We start from the raw sequence: 21,035 nt of genomic DNA, 5'->3' as shown, positions 1-21,035 counted from the left end.
TGTGGGAAAATAAGGACATCAATTTTATTTCGGTACAGTCGCACAGCTATGCAATTGTCTGTTAAAGTAATACAGTGCCGAAAAAAAAGGCCTGGTCATTTAGAGGGAAAATCTTCCGGTCCGGAAGTGGTTAATAAATGCCAGTATTCTGTTGGCTTTGCTAGCAGCAGGTTGGCAGTAGGGATGATCGACCATTGGTTCGACCCGAACATTGACTGTTCGAGGTTCGGCCGAATTTAGAACTTTTTGCTGAAAAAGTTTGGAATACGGCAACCAGAACCGACCAAAATGCAATGGGACAGGAAATTGGCTTTAAAAGCCCATGATTGGACCAGAACCATTAGAAAAAGCCAATTGAGGGGGCAGGAGAATGCTAGGAATGTGATTGGAGTGACTAGGGGGTCCCTAGGCCAATCATTAGTGAATACGCCCCCCCAGTATATAAGATAGCCCCCGCCAAATTCCTAGCATTGTAATACAGGGACATGAAAGAGAGTGGAAGCAGTTCTGTTCATTTTACTTTAAAAGTGTCATTTAGCATTTATTAGTGTGAGGAAAGGGATATCTAGTGTAGTTAGGGTGCTCTTTTACACTTTAGTTAGATGCAAAAATTTAGTTTCTGTAGGGAAAGTGTTAAGTGCCAGGGTGACCGTAATGTAGTGTAGGGTGAACTGACACTGACTGCTATGGCAGGGTGACCAAACCCTTCCATATCAGGGTGACCGCTATAGAGAAAAGATAGTTTCTCTTAAGTCACATTCGCTGCAGGAATATGGCTTCTCCCCTGTCTGCTTGCTTTTTGGCTGCAGGCATCTATAGGGATTTTTTGAGCACATGTTTGGAGTCAGGCATGACATCTGAACATGTGTATAGGGGGTATATATACACACCCATGTATGTATATATACACCTGCACATATATAGGTGTGAAAGGAGCAGAAAACACTACTTGCGCTAATGAAATAATTAACACCAATATAGTTACGCTCCTATCACACCTATATGTGTGTGTGTGTATATATATATACCCCTATACAGAAGTTCAAATGTTTTGCCTGCCTCCAAAGAACCCAAAAAAATGGCCAAAAAAACGCTAGCGTCAAAAAAAAACAAAACGCCCAGGTGTGTTGTTGCAGGCATTTTTTGGCGCTAGCGTTTTTTTGGGCATTTTTTTGGGTTCTTTGGAGGCAGGCAAAACATTTGAACTTGTGTATAGTGGTATATATACACACATACTTATATGTATTTTACACTTACACATATATAGGTGTTATAGGAGCGGAGCCATATTCGTGTAAATGATTTCATTAGCGCAAGCATATATTTCTGCTACTATCACACCTATATATGTCTAGGTGTATATATACATATAAGTATGTGTGTATATATACCCGTATGCACAAGTTCAGATGTTTTGCCTGCCTCAAAAGACCCCAAAAAATGCCCAAAAAAACGCTTGCTACTAAACCGGCAAGGTGTGAAAAGAGAGAAGCCACTATCCTGTTCTATAAGTGACCTAATACAAAAGATCTTTTTTTATGGTTCTGGACATGCTACAGAGCTGAAACTTCACAGGTACACTTTTTAGACCCCCCAGATACTAAATCCAAAGACATTTTTTTTTTATTTTATTTTTTTCAATAATTGGCTCTCTATCAAAAATTACAATTTTTAAGAACTTTTTTTTGTGTGATTAATAGTCCCTGGGGTATGACCCAGAACCCTATGCACTTTTTAGGGGCATTTATTGGGTTTTAGGGCTTCAAAATGGTGTTTTTTGATTACCGAAGTTCGGGTCCCATTGATTTCAAAAGGGTTCTGAAATCCGGGCCGAACTTTCGGGAAGTTCGGATTTTCTGGCCGAACCGAACTTTTGAAAAGTTCGATCATCCCTAGTTGGCAGGTCCTATTCCATCTTAGATTCCTCCAGAGGTTCTCCCCCTAGTGAGAGTTTGAATTTTTGGCACCCAAATGCATTACCTTACATTTTCCAAAAATAAACCTCATTTAGAATCTAGATCCCCACCCCATTATTTCTTTCAGGTCCTCTTGAGAGGTTTCCACATCCTGTGTAAAAGTTATTGTCCTGCTTAGTTTAGTATCGTCCACAAATACTGAGATTGAGCTGTTTATCCCATCCTCTAAATCTTTTTTAAATAAAATAAAAATGAGATAACACAAAATCCTTTAAAGTGCACTTGCCATGACAGAAATCTAGCAACTGTGATTGCTAACCTCCTTTGGAAAATGCTAGTTTCCTGGCTGTTATGCTGACTTACTGGCATCATTATTTTTCCAGTGACAGACCTGGACCATGTATGTATATCAGTAAAGTCATGGACAAGTCAGAAATCTGTGTCTGCGTGCTTTTTCAAGTTCCCTGACTTAAAGTATAGCTTCCAGGTTTTTCTCATGATCAGTTCCCTCCAAATCTGTGAAACCACCGCTGTGAATTATCATTTGATCCAGAGTGTGCTATCCAATGTATGAGTATAAAAATATGTATATTGTTTATATATACTGTACATATATACTCACACAGCCAGGGCTTTTTTTTTTTTCAGAAAATAGGTACAGGAACTCCACAGCGACCCCCCAAACTTTATCAACTCCGAACAGCATCAAATAGTGGGTGTGGTCAAATTTCACAAACAGTGGGAGGGACTTAAAGGGACATTAAATACTAGGAGTGCAGAGTTCAAAAAAAGGGGGGGGGGTACACACAGAGCACAGAGTTCAGGGGTGTGCTACACAGAGTGTAGAGTTCAGCCTTTTTTACACATCTGCTTACCTCTGCACCCCTCCATCCACATCTCTTACTTTCAAACCTCTTCAGCTCTAACCTCTGCATGCAACCCCCCCCATACCTCCCCCATGTGTTCCCTTTCCCCTAAATGTTCTACCAACTTCCATGTGTCTTACTTTTGTTGCTATATTAAACTGAAGCACACAGTCGGCTGTAGTACCTCACCACACACTGTAGTTAGCTCCGCCTCTCTCACTTGTGGGAAGATCTTCCAGTTGGGGTGTCGGCATCCGCACTGCACCACAGGCACCGGCATCTACATTATCCACATCATGCACTCAGTGGGTGCCACTCAGGAGCAGAGGTCCTGAGCCAGAGGTGGTGGAACCGAGTTCCACCAAGTTCCAGCTGAAAAAATGCCCTGCTCACAGCCTCTTTATTAGGTACACCTGCTTAATTTCTTGGTAACAAAAATTGCTAATCAGCCAATCACATGGCAGCAACTCAATGCATTTAGGAATCCAAACGTGAGCACTTGCTGAAGGTAAAACCGAGCATCAGAATGGGGAAGGAAGGGGATTTAGGTGACTTTGAATGTGGCATGGTTGTTGCTGCCAGACGGGCTGGTCTGAGTATTTAACCACTTGCCGACCAGTAGTTATACTGTGGCAATTCTGCTCTGTTACGCGAAACGACGCACCTGTACACCGCTTTGTGTAGCAGAGAGTAGGGGTGCACGCTTGCCGATTGGCTAGGGGGTCCGATTGGCAGCGGGTCGCCGGGCACCCGCAATTGCTCCCCATGGAGACAGAACAGTGGTCTTCCAATGTAAACAAGGCAGACCGCTGTTCTGTCAGTGATGAACACAGGGATCCTGTGTTCCTCCTATTTAGGAACACAGGTCTCTGTGTTCATCCAGTGATTACAACCCCTGCACAGTTAGAAAACACTACCTAGGCACACATTTAACCCTTTGATTGCCCCTGGTGTAACCCCTTCCCTGCCAGTGTCATTAGTAAAATAACAGTGCATATTTTTAGCACTGATTATTGTATTACTGTCACTGGTCTTCTCAAAAGTGTCAAAAGTGTCAGTTAGGTGTCCAGTCTGTCCGCCGCAATGTCGCAGCTCACCACCATTATTAGTAAGAATAAATAAATAAATTAAAATGACATAAATATTTCCCCCAGTTTGTAGACATAATAACTTTTACGCAAACCAATCAATATACACTTATTGGGATTTTTTTTACCAAAAATATGTAGCAGAATAGAAAGTGGCCTAAATTGATTTTATTTTTACATTTTTTTATTGGGAATGTTTTATAGCAGAAAGTAATAAATATAATTGTCGCTCTTTTTTTGTTTATAGCGCAAAAAATAAAAACCGCAGAGAAGATCAAATACCACCAAAAGAAAGCTCTATTTGTGGGGGAAAAAAAGGACATCAATTTTATTTGGGTACAGCGTCGCATGACCATGCAATTGTCAGTTAAAATAACGCAGTGCCATTTTGCAAAAAATGGCCTGGTCATTAAGGGGGTAAATCCTTCCGGTCAACTGCTCATCTATTGGGATTTTCAAGCACAACATTAAGCAACTTAATGTCACTGGTCTTCTCAAAAGTGTCAAAAGTGTCAGTTAGGTGCCCAGTCTGTCCGTCGCAATGTCGCAGCCCCGCTAAAAATCGCAGATCACCGCCATTATTAGTAAGAATAAATAAAAAAATAAATAAAAATGACATAAATATTTCCCCTAGTTTGTAGACATAATAACTTTTGCGCAAACCAATCAATATATACTTATTGGGATTTTTTTACCAAAAATATGTAGCAGAATAGAAAGTGGCCTAAATTGATGAAAACATTTTATTTTTACATTTTTTTTTATTGGGAATGTTTTATAGCAGAAAGTAATAAATATAATTGTCACTCATTTTTTGTTTATAATGCAAAAAATAAAAACTGCAGAGAAGATCAAATACCACCAAAAGAAAGCTCTATTTGTGGGGGAAAAAAAGGACATCACTTTTATTTGGGTACAGCATCGTATGACCATGCAATTGTCAGTTAAAATAACACAAAAAATGGCCTGGTCATTAAGGGGGTAAAACCTTGCGGTCAACTGCTCATCTATTGGGATTTTCAAGCACAACCATCTCTCGAGTTAACAGAGAATGGTCCAAAAAAGAGAAAAAGAGTGGCAGTTGTGTGGACGAAAATGTCTTGTTGATGTCAGAGGAGAATGGGCAGACTGGTTTTAGATGATAGAAAGGCAACAATAACTCAAATAACCACTCACAACCAAGGTATGCAGAATACCATCTCTGAATGTACAACACATCAAACCTTGAAATAGATGGGTTACAGCAGCAGAAGACCACACCGGGTGCCACTCCTGTCAGCTAAGAACAGTAAACTTAGAATACAATTTGCACAGGCTCACCAAAATTGGTCAATAGAAAATTTGAAAAATGTTACCTGGTCTGACGAGTCTCGATTTCAGCTGTGACATTCAGATAGGATCATTAGGATTAGAATTTGGTGTAAACAACATGAAAGTATTGATCCATCCTGCTTTGTTTCAACGGTTCAGGCTGGTGGTGGTGTAATGGTGTGAGGGATATTTTCTTGGCACACTTTGGGCTCCTTAATACCAATTTAGCATTGTTTAAATGCCATGGCCTACCTGAGTATTGTTGCTGGCCATGTCCATCCCTATATACAGTGCACCCATCTTCTCATGGCTCCTTCCAGCAGGATAATGCACTGTAACAGATCAACCGGCACCCCGACTGGTTACCTCCGTTGACGGATGCTCCTAGTGCTTCCTGAGGGTTTCAAGCACTCCACCAGACACTCTGGACATACGACAAGGCTCCAGGTTCCCGTGGGTGAACCTCTCTTTCCTCAGAGAGTGAAGCAGGAACAAGCTCTTACAAGAGCTTAGTGGTTATCCAAGGGAGCGTGAAGAGCATAGCAATCCCTTGTAGCAGATTCCCCCAAAGAGAGACAGGACTCTAGATTGAGGGTGAAGTATAACTCAAACTTTAATGGTACAGCTGCTCTTTTATACAGTTTTCCCCCACACGGTTACCGCCCAGGTGGACCTTGTTGGGAACAGGCCCTGAAATTCACAACCCAACGAAAACAGACTTGTACACTCCCATACAGTGTACACAATCCCCCCTCTGCCTGATTACAGTATCTTATGCAGATGAAAGTGTATACAGGAACAGAACTAACCTAAACTAATTAGCTGGCCATCTGGACAGAACAATGTGAGGTCATTAACATTTAACAATGGGACAGGCATAATCCACATTCCATTTCAATACACAAACAACAGGGAAGCCTGCCTGGCATGGAGGGACATGTAATACACACATATTTTAGGAGTCACAGACGTCATGGCAATGGTCTACAACAGTCTAAGTTTTCCAGTGTGAAGTGGGATTAAATCTTCATATTTCTATATGAAGATATTTCTGACAAATATTACTGTCCCATCTGAAGCAATTCAAACCATTAATTATCTGTTCCTCACTCCCAGTAACGGTGAACACCGTCACATGCACCATGTCACAAAGCTAAGATCCTCACAAATTGGTTTCTTAAACATGACAATGAGTTCACTGTAATTCAACTGCCTCCACAATCACCAGATCTCAATACAGTAGACCACCTTTGGGATGTGGTGGAACAAGAGATTTGCATCATAGATGTGCAGCGGACAAATCTCTGAGGAATGTTTCCAACGCCTTGTTGAATCTATGCCACTGAGAATTAAGGCAGTTCTGAAGCCAAAAGGGGGTCCAACTCAGTATTAACAAGGTGTACCTAACAAAGAGTCCGGGGAGTATATATATATATATATATATATATATATATAGAGTATATCTTGTATACAGTTAAAAAAATAATGTAGGCTACAAGAATGTCATTTTAATAGCATCCACGCTTACCCATTACCCCTATTGACCCCTTTCCCCTCTGAAGGGGAGTAATGCATTTTATGCTGGGTGCTGTTCATTCAGCCTGAACACATCTAGTGGTAGAGTTGAATTACTGCTGGAGAGGTTAGTATAGCAGGCTGAGTTGTATTTTTTAATATTTCAATATGTGGGCATCCTCAAAAAACATTCTTGCATGCATTAACATACACGGATGTATTTATTATAAACAGATGTTACATATGTATAGTACACTATACTATACATTCCTTTAAAAGTACAGTTTTTAAGGTTTACAAGTACCCCCAAAAAAAAAAATTCTATTTATTTTAAATTGTGGATTTCCTTTTTTAGTTCTTTATTTCTTTATTGTTCTTCTGTCAAAGACTAGGTAATTTTACACAGTTCCTTAAACTTTCAATCTACTCACTGCTAATTATCCTGAAATAAATCTCCATCAGACCCACATGCCAGCAGTTGTGGGATGTGAACTGCTCTTAGACTCTCATCTGCCTGTCAGTCAAATGGGGCTCAGCTGCAGTACAGAATGAGAGGTATTAGACTCCCGCCAGGATGATTCTCCCAATCTCCCTTCTTCGAACATCACCTCCCAGCGATGCACCATATTTGTACCTGTTAGACTAATCTGGTATTTTCTGTTGCTAATGTGAGACTTACAAAAAAGATAAAGTCGTTTTCTCATAGGAAATGTCTCAGGAGCAAAGTGATGGAAAATGGTAAAAAAAAAAAAAAAAGGAACCACATCTATCTATCCACACACACACATATATATATATATATATATATATATATATATATATATATATATATATATACACAGTATCTCACAAAAGTGAGTACACCCCTCACATTTTTGTAAATATTTTATTATATCTTTTCATGCAACAACACTGAAGAAATAACACTTTGCTACAATGTAAAGTAGGGAGTGTACAGCTTGTATAACAGTGAAAAATTGCTGTCCCCTCAAAATAACTCAACACACAGCCATTAATGTCTAGACCGCTGGCAACAAAAGTGAAAATGTCCAAACTGGGCCCAAAGTGTCAATATTTTGTGGGGCCACCATTATTTTCCAGCATTGCCTTAACCCTCTTGGGCATGGAGTTTACCAGAGCTTCACAGGTTGCCCCTGGAGTCCTCTTCCACTCCTCCATGATGACATCATGGAGCTGGTGGATGTTAGAGACCTTGCGCTCCTCCACCTTCCATTTGAGGATGTCCCACAGATGCTCAATAGGGTTTAGGTCTGGAGACATGCTTGACGAGTCCATCAACTTTACCCTCAGCTTCTTTAGCAAGGCAGTGGTCGTCTTGGAGGTGTGTTTGGGGTCATTATCATGTTGGAATACTGTCCTGCAGCCCAGTCTCCGAAGGGAGGGGATCATGCTCTGCTTCAGTATGTCACAGTACATGTTGGCATTCATGGTTCCCTCAATGAACTGTAGCTCCCCAGTGCCAGCAGCACTCATGCAGCCCCAGACCATGACACTCCCACCACCATGCTTGACTTTAGGCAAGACACACTTGTCTTTGTATTCCTCAACTGGTTGCCACCACACACGCTTGACACCATCTGAACCAAATAAGTTGATCTTGGTCTCATCAGACCACAGGACATGGTTCCAGTAATCCATGTCCTTAGTCTGCATGTCTTCAGCAAACTTGTGCATCATCTTTAGAAGAGGCTTCCTTCTGGGACGACAGCCATGTAGACCAATTTGATGCAGTGTGCAGCGTATGGTCTGAGCACTGACAGACTGACCCCCACCCCTTCAACCTCTGCAGCAATGCTGGCAGCACTCATACATCTATTTCCCAAAGACACTCTCTGATTATGATGCTGACCATGTGCACTCAACTTTTTTGGTCAACCATGGCGAGTCCTGTTCTGAATGCAACTTGTCCTGTTAAACTGCTGTATGGTCTTGGCCAATGTGCTGCAGCTCAGTTTTCAGGGTCTTTCAATCTTCTTATAGCCTAGACATCTTTATGTAGAGAAACAATTATTTTTTTTAGATCCTCAGAGAGTTCTTTGCCATGAGGTGCCCTGCTGAACTTCCAGTGACCAGTATGAGAGAGTGAGAGCGATAACACCACATTTAAAACACCTGCTCCCCATTCACACCTAAGACCTTGTAACACTAACGAGTCACATGACACCGCAGAGGGGAAAATAGCTAATTGGGCCCAATATGGGCATGTTCATTTGGGGGTGCACTCACTTTTGTTGCCAGCAGTTTAGACATTAATGGCTGTGTATTGAGTTATTTTGAGGAGGCAGCAAATTTACACTCTTATACAAGCTGTTCACTCACTACTTTACATTGTAGCAATGTGTTGTCACATGAAAAGATATAATAAAATATTTACAAAAATATGGAAGGTGTACTCACTTTTGGGAGATACTTTGTGTGTGTATATATATATATATATATATATATATATATATAAAAAGATCCAAAGCGGGATGGTTGCACAGAAACACATAGAAATATACTTATCTGTATATATATATATATATATATATATATATATATATATATATATATATATATATATATAAATCTATATATATTTATTTTTGTATATACGTATGTACAGTACACTGTATGTAAAATATGATAAATAATCATACCAAATGGTCATAGTTAGAGCAATAAAATGTCAAGACATTGACAGATGGATATTGCATCAATAATAGTTATATATTGCACTTAAAGTTGGGGTAACTGTACCTAAGAAGGGGGTCCTGGGTTCAGCAACATGTCTACAGCCCAGGGGAAGAGCTTTTTCTCAAACTGTTGGTCCATGTGCAGATGGTTCTACACCTGTCTAAAGGAAAGATGATTTCCTGCATATGCACAGACATGCTGCAGGTCTCTTTGAGGCCTTGGGGACCTGGTAGAGTTTCTTTAAAATCCCCCACACGTGAAGACACTCTGCCATGTCTGCACATATGAAGGATCTTGCAATCAGGAAGGAACAACTGTATCCCAGAAAAACTTGTTTCAAGATGGAAGTGCAGAAGCAAAGTGCAGAAAAATCTGCAACGGGGACACATACATAAATATAAATCTGACAGGGGTTCTAACTCTACTAAAGAAATTAATTTTTACTCTTATCTGTGTGGCTTTTGGAAAGTTCTTCTTACTTCCTGTATGGTTAAACAGTTGTAAAAAAAAAAGGAATCCTCAAAGTCCCACCTTACAAAATCATAAAAATACTTGTAGGAGTCACCGGTAATAGTCAAAATCCCAAAATACCATAAAACTCTGATTAAGTCTCTGCTCTGGGGTATAGGTAAGTAAATAAAGTTTCTTAATATCTAGACAGTCCAGAAAATCCTCTTATACAGTACAAGTCATACACATTACAAATAAAGCATAAGTTTTGGCCACAATAAACAGGCAAACAAACATGACCTGCCCCCTCTCTCAATTAATTTGGGTTTGAAGGTCATTTATATATGTATTCACTGCAGACCATAAGGTAAGTATCTATTCCAGAAACAGTTGTCAGCAAGACAACAAGAGATAGGGGAGCTTGTAGTGTGCAGAGTGCAAGGGAGGGTCTTAGCTGTGTGAGCTCTCTTGTATAAAGTGCATTACTAATTTAAGTGAATCATTAACACAGGGGCATAGCTCAACACAAGGTACGGGGAGCAACGTGAAGCTTTTTTTGTCCCTATATAACTAGGGTAAAGTGGTAATAAAGGTTAAGCTAAACATATCATACTCACCTGCACTGTGCAATTGTTTTGCACACAGCAGCCCCGATCTTCTTCTTTTCGGGTCCCCGCCAGTGCTCCTGACTCCTTCCCTTTGACCAGGGCCCCCAATAGCAAGTCGATTGTTATGGGGGCACTGGTTGAATGCTTGCTCCACAGCCCTGCTCTATGCGTTTATAAGACACATGGAGCCATGGTTTGGCCCCATCCCCGCTCTCTCCTCATTGACTCACTGGCTGTGATTGACAGCAGTGGGAGCAAATGGCTCCCACTGTTGTCTCAGCCAATGAGGAGAGGGAGTCCTGGGACACCCGAGGCTCTTGTGCATGTTGCTGGACTGAGATGGGGTTCAGGTGAGTATTAGGAGAGGCTGCGGGGGGAGCAGCACATATAAGGTTTTTTACCTTCATGCATAGAATGCATGAAGTTAAAAAAACCTTTAGCCTTTACAACCACTTAATTATATCTCCCTTGAGTGGTAATATGATTCAGTGCATATCCTACTCTGTGTATACATTACTTGAAAAACCATTTGTAAATAGTGTCATGCAAGAAGTAAGTAAGCTGTTTGTTGGAGGTCCAGATCCTTATTATCTAAACCCAGTACGATAGTATTACAAAATCAAACTGTGTTCCAGCAATTATATGTTATTAAACATGAATATCAAATTGAAATGTATGTTCACAAATACATGAAGTCTGCAAAACAAATCGGGAGAGATAGGACTTCTGTTACTTGAGGAGCATTTTGATTCGGAGAAAATAGCAGAAACCTGGTGGGATTATTCAAATGACTAGGCTGTCAACATCGAGGGTTACAGTGTCTTCGAGGGACAGAATTAGTAGGAGAGTTGATATTTGAATTGGTATGTCCGTATGTCAAGAATGATTTAAAAGTGAGTGTGTGAGAGGATATTAAAAAATTTTGGATAGCACAGTTATTATGGCAGGAGTTTCATATGAGTGCATCAAATGTAAGATTAATTATGAGAGTATGTTAAAAGCCCTTTCACAGACTGAATGGCTGGGAAACAGGGCTGTGTTCTTATTATGGGGAATTTCAATTACCCTGATATTGATAGGCCTTGAAACTCTTCATTCACAAAGGCCTGTCATTTCCTAAACTTATTGCTAAACAGTTTTATGGGTCACTTGGTGGAAGCCCCAACTAGAAAACATGCTCTGTTGGATCTATTGCTTTCAAATAATACAGAGATTGTAATGGTATCTGGTATCGTGCGCTGGGACACCATTTTGTCAGGCAACCATTTTGTTTAAAGCAGCCATAACGGGTAGACCAGAGACCACTGATTAACCCAGCCCCCTCCTCGAGCAAATTAACTCCCTTGGTCACTTAACATTAGTATGCAAGCTTCAAAAGAGCTGTTACTTCAAAGCAAACCTTATCTCCGCAGACAGGACACCTGGCAGATGGCAGGCCAGGTTGTAAAGTCATAAACGAGCAAGCCATTAAGACTGACGAGGCTGGGTCGTAAATACCACACTGCCCAGCTGGCCATTAGGACAGTAATACATTCACACACAAATTCATAATTGTAAACACAGCCAAGATATGTCTCTAGAAAGTATATATTTGAATGCCAAATAAAATACTGAACGAAATTAGACCATGCATGATCCCCCTATCGCACATGGAATAGAAAAGAGCGATAAGATATTCCCTGTATGATAAAAATATTCATATTTGGTATCGTTTGAAGGCAAATCACCTGCTGAGTGAGGGACTAGCAGTTTAAAGAAGGTAACCCTTACATATTTCAAGATATGAATTCTGTTATAAATCTGTCTAAAAGGGAGGTTCCTTGGCATTTGCTGAGCCTCAGGGCCGCCCATGGCCCCAGTATTTATTGGTCAAGGACCTCTGGTGACACCCCCTGCAGGTCAGAGAAAAAGAGAGAAGCTGATGAGTTTCTCAGTTCTCATTTTTAACATCAAAGAAGTAACATCAAGGAAGAAACATCTATCCATCTATCACTTTGGGAACAGGCTCAGCTTCTGAACTCTGATAGTACAAGGACATTGACTGCAAGTATCTTTACTTCTCAATTCTTTACCTTATTTTTCTAAATTGCTGAATTGTGTCTCTATTTCTTTGTAACCCATTTTTCTTTAAATATTTTTATTTGATAGAAAAATAGCCTAGGCTATATACAGCGCTTGCCGCAGAAAAACGATTAACTTAATGTATGTGAACAATGTTGAAAACTTATCTTTACAGTATAAGTGAAAATACAAATCAATTAAACACATGAAAATTAATAAAAAGTTCCAAGGAATTGATAAATAGATAAATAGGTCTTTTCCAGTAGTGATAAATTTATGTGAATAAAATAAATGTAAATTTCAATAAATAAAGTCTTTTCAAGTGGTGATCAGGTGTAAAGTGCTTCGTGCTCAATAAATAAAAATTTGTGACTTTCGTGACATGGATTCCTCTTTTCCTGTGGCTTGTGGTAGAAATAAATGACTTACCAGAATTGTTGGGTCCTATGTGCTGTATAGCACTAGGACCTACAGCGCTTGGAGGCCGTTCAGGCTGGATTGGGGATCCCCTTTGTGGATAATCCTGGTGGGATACAGGTTAGGTTCCTCCTTACCCGATCTCGATCCTCAGGATATGGGGTTAAAAGAAAGGCTCCAGATAGTGTATTATCGTTTTAAAAGTTTATTCATCAAATATTCATAAAAATCGGAGAGGAGAAAGACTCAAACTTCAAGTTTGCAGGCAAAGAAACCGCTTACAAACACCTCCTAGCAGAGTGGCGAGCGGAGTGTTCCGGCTTGCGTTCCACGCGGTGAGTAGCGTGCTGACGTGCGTTCCACAACCTTGACGCGTTTCGTCACTTCCTATGATGTTTTCAATATTGTACAATATATATTTTTATATTTATATCTCACTAATTACACACAATTTTATATTTTTATCTTATATTTAAAACCTTTTCCGAGGCGTGGGGAGATACACTAGTATAGTGTTATCTTTTTTCTATCTAAATATTTTTATTTGCACCAATTTTAACCTTTTTATTAAACATTATTTTGAAAAGTGTTAATCTTGTCACTAAGCTCTTAATGCCAAGCTACCCAAAGAACCTGTCTCTTGAAGAGCGCTACTGTCTAGAATAAAATCCTCTGGGCACTCCTGTCTGCGGTGACAGCGCGTGTTACAGATGATTATTCTAAAATCATAATTGGTATTTCTAAAATTACGAGCGTCCGCTGCGCTTGAATGAAGCGATGGTGGCAGAGAAAGGTTTAAGTGTTTAATTAGCCTGGTGACAATCGCTCTCAGTCTGCTGGCATATAGATTGTGGTGTGTGGCTGAGAGTGGCATTGTTACGCAAGTGACGGCAGGGTGTGAGATTGCCTGGTCCTTGGTCACGAGTTGGATGAGAAGGCCAGGGGGTCTGATACCCGCCCCTGTCACAGAGACAATTACAGATGTGCAAATAAGAGACAATTTGGGTTATAGTGATCATATTGTAAATACATTTGCCTTACGTTGGTAGGTCAAGTTTTCTAAATATCAGAAAAGACTAACCTCAGTAAGCTGCGTGATATTCAATTGGATCAAATATCCTAGGGTAAAAAAGCAAATCAGTCAGAAAAAAAAAAATAAAAAAAATAAAAATTTGAAGGAACGCCCTTTCAGAGCTGCAAGGAGTGCAACAAGAGATTAAAAGAGAGCATTCAGAGCAGCTTAAATAGAGTATGCAGAACAGGATTTGTCCCTGGGATGATGATGCTTTCCAGGGAGTTCAGCAGCTGGTATGATGCATGTTGAACGCACATAAAGTGAGCTATGTGCATTAGCACATTGCAGTCCAATTTATGTTTAATGGCAAACCAAATCCAAAGCAACACAGCTCCAAGGCACATGTTGCAGTGCATCAGAATCCACGGCAATGCTCTACCATGTGTTGTGGTACACTGCTTTGCAAAAAAATTTCTATGTAAATATTTTGGACACTGTGGTGTATTGCCAGCTCATTCATTCTAATGGGTTGCCTTAACACAATTCAAATTATTGTGGATTCATACATGTGCATTACTGAAACGCACCAAAACTATCAATGGGCTCTAAAATATAAATTGTAGAGCCCATTGATAAAAACAAAAGATTGGTAACATATTATTTTTGTTTTGTTTATTACTATATGCTGTATGAGTAAAATGCACATACCATGCAATATACTGCATATAACTGGTACTTCTGTTTTAATTGTAATATTTGGTAATGAAGCAAAGGAACAAATAGATTTGAAGTATACATGTGTTTTGTATGTGTATTTGTCTGTTTCTCCAGCTGTCAATGATAGTTGATGAGATGGCAGCAAAGACATTGAAAGCAGCTACAGCAAAATGTAGCAGCCTCACCCCTGACAAGTGTTATCTAGCCTGTCTTTGGCTCCATCCCACTTAACACAGTTCATTTCACAACGCATGTGAAGAAAGACTAATGCTTGAGAACATATGTCAGAAACATGTTGAAGTTCTAGTAGTTAATGTATGCACTTCCAGCGTTGCATCTGAAAATGTTTAGAACAATTCAAGATGTATTTATAATAAAATACAAATGGAAAGTTAGAATTATTTGTTTTTACAGATTATATGTCAAACATGTAAGAATTCAATGTGCAAATTTGAAGTCTTCATAATTATTAGAAGATAAGGCAGCCATTCTTTAAACAGAACAATGGAACACTCTATACAGTTGGTACACCAACAGCCTAAATGCCAAGGAAATGATCATTTTAACTTATTGTAAATGTTTTCAGTGGCCACAAACTGAAAACTGTCACATTTGGTAATGATGGATATGATGAATACTGTTTATAGTAAAATTCTATGATGTGGTGAATAGTTGCTTTGATTTTCATATAAATAAATCTTTCAAACTTGTTGCTGTTAAAATTAATGAGAACATGCAGTCTGGGATATTTATTTTATTTACAGAGTCTGCTTTTAAAGTGTAATTGGCTCTTCTGACATATGCAAATGTCAAAATACTTTATTTCCAATATTTTGACCATTAAGGGGAATCTATAGTTTTTTTTAAAGAGCAATTCCAGGCAACAAGTCAAAGAATTCAGTGAGTTACCAATGCTAGCTACACTAGACAACAACCAGTAACAGTAGATAGGACTTTTGTGTAAAAGTCTATAACTTTATGCAATTCACCCTAATCTGGGTTGTGTGTAAAGTGTTACAGAAAAAGCACACAGAACTCCATAAAGGTTCAGTAGAAGGATTTTTTTTTCTTCTTCTGACATCTATACTGTGTGACTTACTCTCTCTCTTTCCTGCCTTCATCATGAGTACTGGTGCTTCTCTTCACATCAGACTTCATGTTGACAAAAGACAGCAAGAAGGGCTTTCTAGAATCACCAGCAGATGTGTTCCAGGATCTCCAAATTGCAGACAAAAGGGAATGGGGTGGCTGGTCCCCTTCAGCAATGTCTGGATGAATTATTCCATCTGCTTTGGTCTACCTTTCTCTCTAGGCAGTGTTAACTTATTTTGGTGGCATTGAGAATTCTGTTAGTATTGGTGCTTTTCTTTACATCAGGCTTTATGCTGACAAGAGACAGCAAGAAAGGCATTCTAGAATCACCAGCAGATGTGTTCCAGGATCTCCAGATTGCAGACAGAAGAGAATGGGATGACTGGTCCCTTTCAGAAATGACTGGATGAATAATTATATCTGCTTTGGTCTACCTTTCACTGCAGGCATAATCTAGGGCAGTGGTCCTCAACCCTGGCCCTCAGGGCCCACCAACAGGCCAGGTTTGCAAGATAACTGAAATACATCTCAGGTGATCTAATTTGCTGCTCAGTGATTGCAGTACTCTAGTCTGCATCTCCCCAAGGTATTACTTAAAATCTGGCTTGTTAGTGGGCCCTGAGGACCGGAGTTGAGGACCACTGATCTAGGGTAGCCATCTATCTCCTCTGAGCTTCTAAAGCTCTGTGTACACCTCTATTTCCTCATCTTGTTATAGGGAAACCCCTGATGATTAGATTTCCAACTGCTCGTATACACTACAGCAGTGGTCCTCAACCCTGGCCTACAGGGCCCACTAACAGGCCAGATTTTAGGTATTACCTTGGGGAGATGCAGACTAGAGTACTGCAATCACTGAACAGCAAATTATATCACCTGGGATGTATTTCAGTTATCTTGCAAACCTGGCCTGTTAGTGGGCCCTGTAGGCCAGGGTTGAGGACCACTGCACTACAGTATATGGCCAAAGGTTTGCGGACACTTGACAACCATGCATATCCAAATCCACAGGCATTAATATGAACTTGTCCTCTTCATTCTTTGTGGCCTTTAACAGCTTCCACTCTTCTGGGAAGGCTTTTCACAAGATTTTGGAGTGTGTCTGTGGAAATGTGTGCCCTTTAAGCCAACTCAGCATTTAAAAATGTCACGCACTGATGCTGAAAACACCACCTTGCAATCAGGATTCCAATTCATTCTAAAAGTGTTCAGTAGGGTTAAGGTTAGGACTTTGTGCAGGCCACTCAATTTCTTCCATGCAAAAGTCATAAAACCTTGACTTTTTGGAGCTGGCTTTGTGCATCTGGCAGTTATTTTGGAATAGACTTTTGCCTCAAGGTGGGAAGCACATAACTGCTTAAAGAGCCTTTGTATGCTATAGCATTAATAAGAAATACTATTTCTCAAAAAAAGTTTGGCCAGATACAACATGTAGCAGATATGATGCTTAGGTGTACACTGTAAACTGGCTATCATATAGTGTTAAACTAAATCATTTTTGTAGGTCCATAAAATTCACAATAAGTTGCCCTTGTGCGTTACATCAAGTGTTAATGCCTTCAGGAGGATCTGTATGTTACCCTATTTTAAATTATTCTCATCTCTTTGTTTCATTTCATGACAATTTACGCTCATTAGATCCTAGAAAGCTACCCTTTAAAATATATTCCACCTAACCTTAAACCAACATTTCCTATTCCTTATTTATTAACATTTTTAAATTGCTTCCTTTGGCCAGCTGTATTATATCCTTACACTTCCAGGCTCATGGAGAGATTATCCTCTGATTTTTTTTAAATATATGCATTATTTTAACACTGGTAAGCACGCAAATCACTTGATCAGTACTCATTACCCTGCCTAGACAATTTGACCTTTGTGTTTTTTTAAGCGATTGTTATTTTATTTGTGTGTCTACGCTTATTTCCCTCCTCTTGTTAGGTAATTTGCTCATCTTTGACTGCTGATCATCATTATACATTGTTGCTAATTTGCTTGTCATGTTGCTGACTGAGAGTAAATCTGCATCTACAACCTCTTTCTGCATGTACTTATTAATCTCATCCGCCCATCTTCAAATCTGACATTTTAAATTCAAAGTGTGCTTCTTGATTTGTATGGGCAATTTAGAAACCTCATAAATGCCTGCACATTTTAAAAGAATCAAAAATGCATGCAAAATTTGATAAAAATGTCACTGATCTGAATGCATATAATGTCTTTCCCTTGAAGCCTTCATTCTATTAAATACAGTATTAATGTATACCTGCCAAATTCCTGTATCATTCTTTTATTGTATTATGTGACTGAATTCATTTTAAAAACCTCCTTTTTTAAGATGTCTATTATGTTTCTTTTGCAGTTCACATTTAAAGTAGCTGAAGTGAATGTGCCTGGTAAACAGGACGTGTTCATTTTTTGTAAGGATCTTGCCATTAAAATATTAAACATTAATTTGGATGGAAATAATGACCATAAAATGCCAAGCAGTTTGAAAAACATCTCTTTGCTCCTATAATTTAAATGAGCTTTTGTTGTAATTCTATTATAAAAATATTACAATGTCCTTTTATTTCAATGCAACATTTTAAGTTATATTTTCTTTCACACTATCCAATACTGGGAATTTGACTCAAATGTTAAAACTAAGGGGGTGACTCTAAACATAGTAAGTTATTAAATTAGTATGGAGCCTATCTGTCTGCATATTGATCAATGTTTTAACAATAATAGTATTAATATTATCATAGTAATTTTCAACATCAGGAAAGCAATGATCTTCCCTAAGTCCCCTTTACACTAGCCTTCCTCTTAACCCCAAACTTAACCAGTCTGCTACTCAAGCATTTTTTTACAGATAAAAATCTGCTATTTTGTCTAAAAATTACTTAAGGCTGGGTTCACACTGCCATACAGAGCAGTTCACAGCAGGGGTCCAGTGCATCCCCTGAATTGGGACCTGAAACCGAACAGGATTCCTGTGCAATTGCCATTGGAGTTGCTCTGCCAATATGTGAACCAGTTCCATAGAGAGTCAGTCACAATCTCCTGACATACGAATTGGATGCAGTGAAACCAGCACCCAATTCACAATAGTGTGAACCCAGCCTAAAACTCCCAACATAGTATATATTTTCTGAAAGAAGAAGCACTGTAGGATAAAAAGATGGTAGTTTGAATTTTTTATGTTGCACAATATTGCACAATAAGCAATAACTATGGCCAACATCCCTTTCGGGATATAGTACACTAAGTCCATCATATAACCTTGTAACAAAGAGGCCATTTTAAATATATATATATATATCCGAAAACAGTAGGGAGAGAAAACAAGAGATTAGAAAAAAAAATAGGAAAGAATAAATCTTCAAGGGTACCAAGAGTATCTGTATGGCATTACGAGTCTGTTGTATCTTATGTATTCATATTCCCACAAACTGTAATCGGACCAAGATTGCCATTTTCTGTAAAATACTGACATAGTGTCCAAAATAGTATGGTGCACTCTTTCCATAAGCTGGATGGCACCAATTCATTTTAGGTACTTGAACCAATGGTACCTGTGGGGTGTGCCAGTGTGGTGCTATTGCCCGGTGGACAGTGCTAAAATAGAGCATGGGCTAATTTTTGATTTGGTGGAGGGACCTCAGGTAATTCTGCAAAAAATATACACATTTGGTAGGTCAAAGTCACTTGCATTCTCGTGATAAGGGCAACTTTGGCAGACACCCTCTGCCAAATTGGCTTTATCGCCCCACAACTCCACAAAATGTGTAGGAGTGTACCTCTATCTAGGCAACCTCTGAAACAATTTTCTGGGACTGAGGGGAAAAATCTGTGAAGCTTAGCCGGTGTGTAATACCACCTGGTATGGAGCTTCACAACTGTTTCCTTAATAGACTTTGTGCATCTATGCAAATATGAAATCATATCCAGCCAATCCTCAAAGGAAATCTCTTGGCCCATCTCCAGCCAAGCATCACTGATGACTTGGCGGGGAGATCCTTCTCATTAAGAAATCTGTACATAATGGAGATTGTACCCTTATCCCTGGAGGAGGATATGCACATTTGTTCAAAGGTGGATTTGGTGCCCGTCGCCTCCAGGGAGAAGTGTGTGTAGAAAAAATGCCTGATCTGCAAATACTTATAGAACTCTGATCTGGGGAGAGCATAGGTCTTCTGGAGGGAGGAAAAAGCGCAAAAAGGAGGCTCCCTTGACAGAGATTACAAGATGAAAATTCCATTCTCAGTCAATCTAGACAAGTCTTGGGGGGATTGAAAGGCTGGGGGGAATCTAGGGTTTCCAAGGAAGGAGGCCAGTCTGGGTTTAAGAGGTACCAGTGAGAATTTAGATTTGTATTGGGACCATACATAGAGTGATTGACATACCATTGCATTGAGAAGGGAAAGGTCTTTTGGGAAGACTAGATCCGACCATAGAAGGCCTGGAAAGTAGTATGGGTCTATGGAGGTGTGTTCAAAATGGAGCCATGGAATATGGGTGGCTGGGCGTGCCATTGCGCCAGTTGAACCAGTCTGGCAGATAGATAGTAAATTCATAGATTAGGCAAGCCCAGTCCGCCCAAGGCCCGAGGTCTGTACACCAATGATTTGCCCAAACAGGGTTTCTTATCAGACCATATGAACTTATTCACCTCTCTTTGTAAGATCTCTATTGTCTGGCATGAGACATACAAGGGGAGGGCTCTAAAATAAAAGTAATTTCGAAAGTATAGACATTTTCTCAGCCTGAACCCTGCCCAAGAAGGAGGTGTGGTACGGGGTCCATGTGCATATTAATGATGCGGGAGAACACCTGTGGGTAGTTGGAATAGTACATATTGGTAAGAGATGGGGTCAGTTTAAAGCCCAGGTATGAGAGTGTTTCCGCTCTAGGCAAAGCCAAATTTAAAGTTTAAAATTTAAAATTCAAGGACTGAGAGAAATTGATTGGAAGAGCAATACATTTAGAGAGATTAACCCCCCAGGCCTGATAAATCTTGGAAAATGTGTAAAGTAGTGACCAGGTTAGGTAAAGAGACCACTGGGTCTGTTAAAAATAAAAGAACATCATCAGCATACATGCTCAACTTAAACTCTTGGTCTTCTTTCACATAACCCCTAATGTTAGGATCCAAACAGATAGAGCGAACCAGGGGTTTGAATAGCCAATACAAATAGGAGAGTTGAGAGGGGACAGCCCTGCCTCTTTCCATGGCCAAGAGTGAAGTATTCAGAGTTACAACCTGGAAGTTTGATACATGTGCACAGGTGATGATA

The sequence above is a fragment of the Pelophylax lessonae genome, assembly GCF_965119305.1.
Source record: "Pelophylax lessonae genome assembly, chromosome: 3".
In the NCBI taxonomy this organism is placed as follows: Eukaryota; Metazoa; Chordata; class Amphibia; order Anura; family Ranidae; genus Pelophylax; species Pelophylax lessonae.
This window is presented reverse-complemented; position numbering follows the sequence as displayed.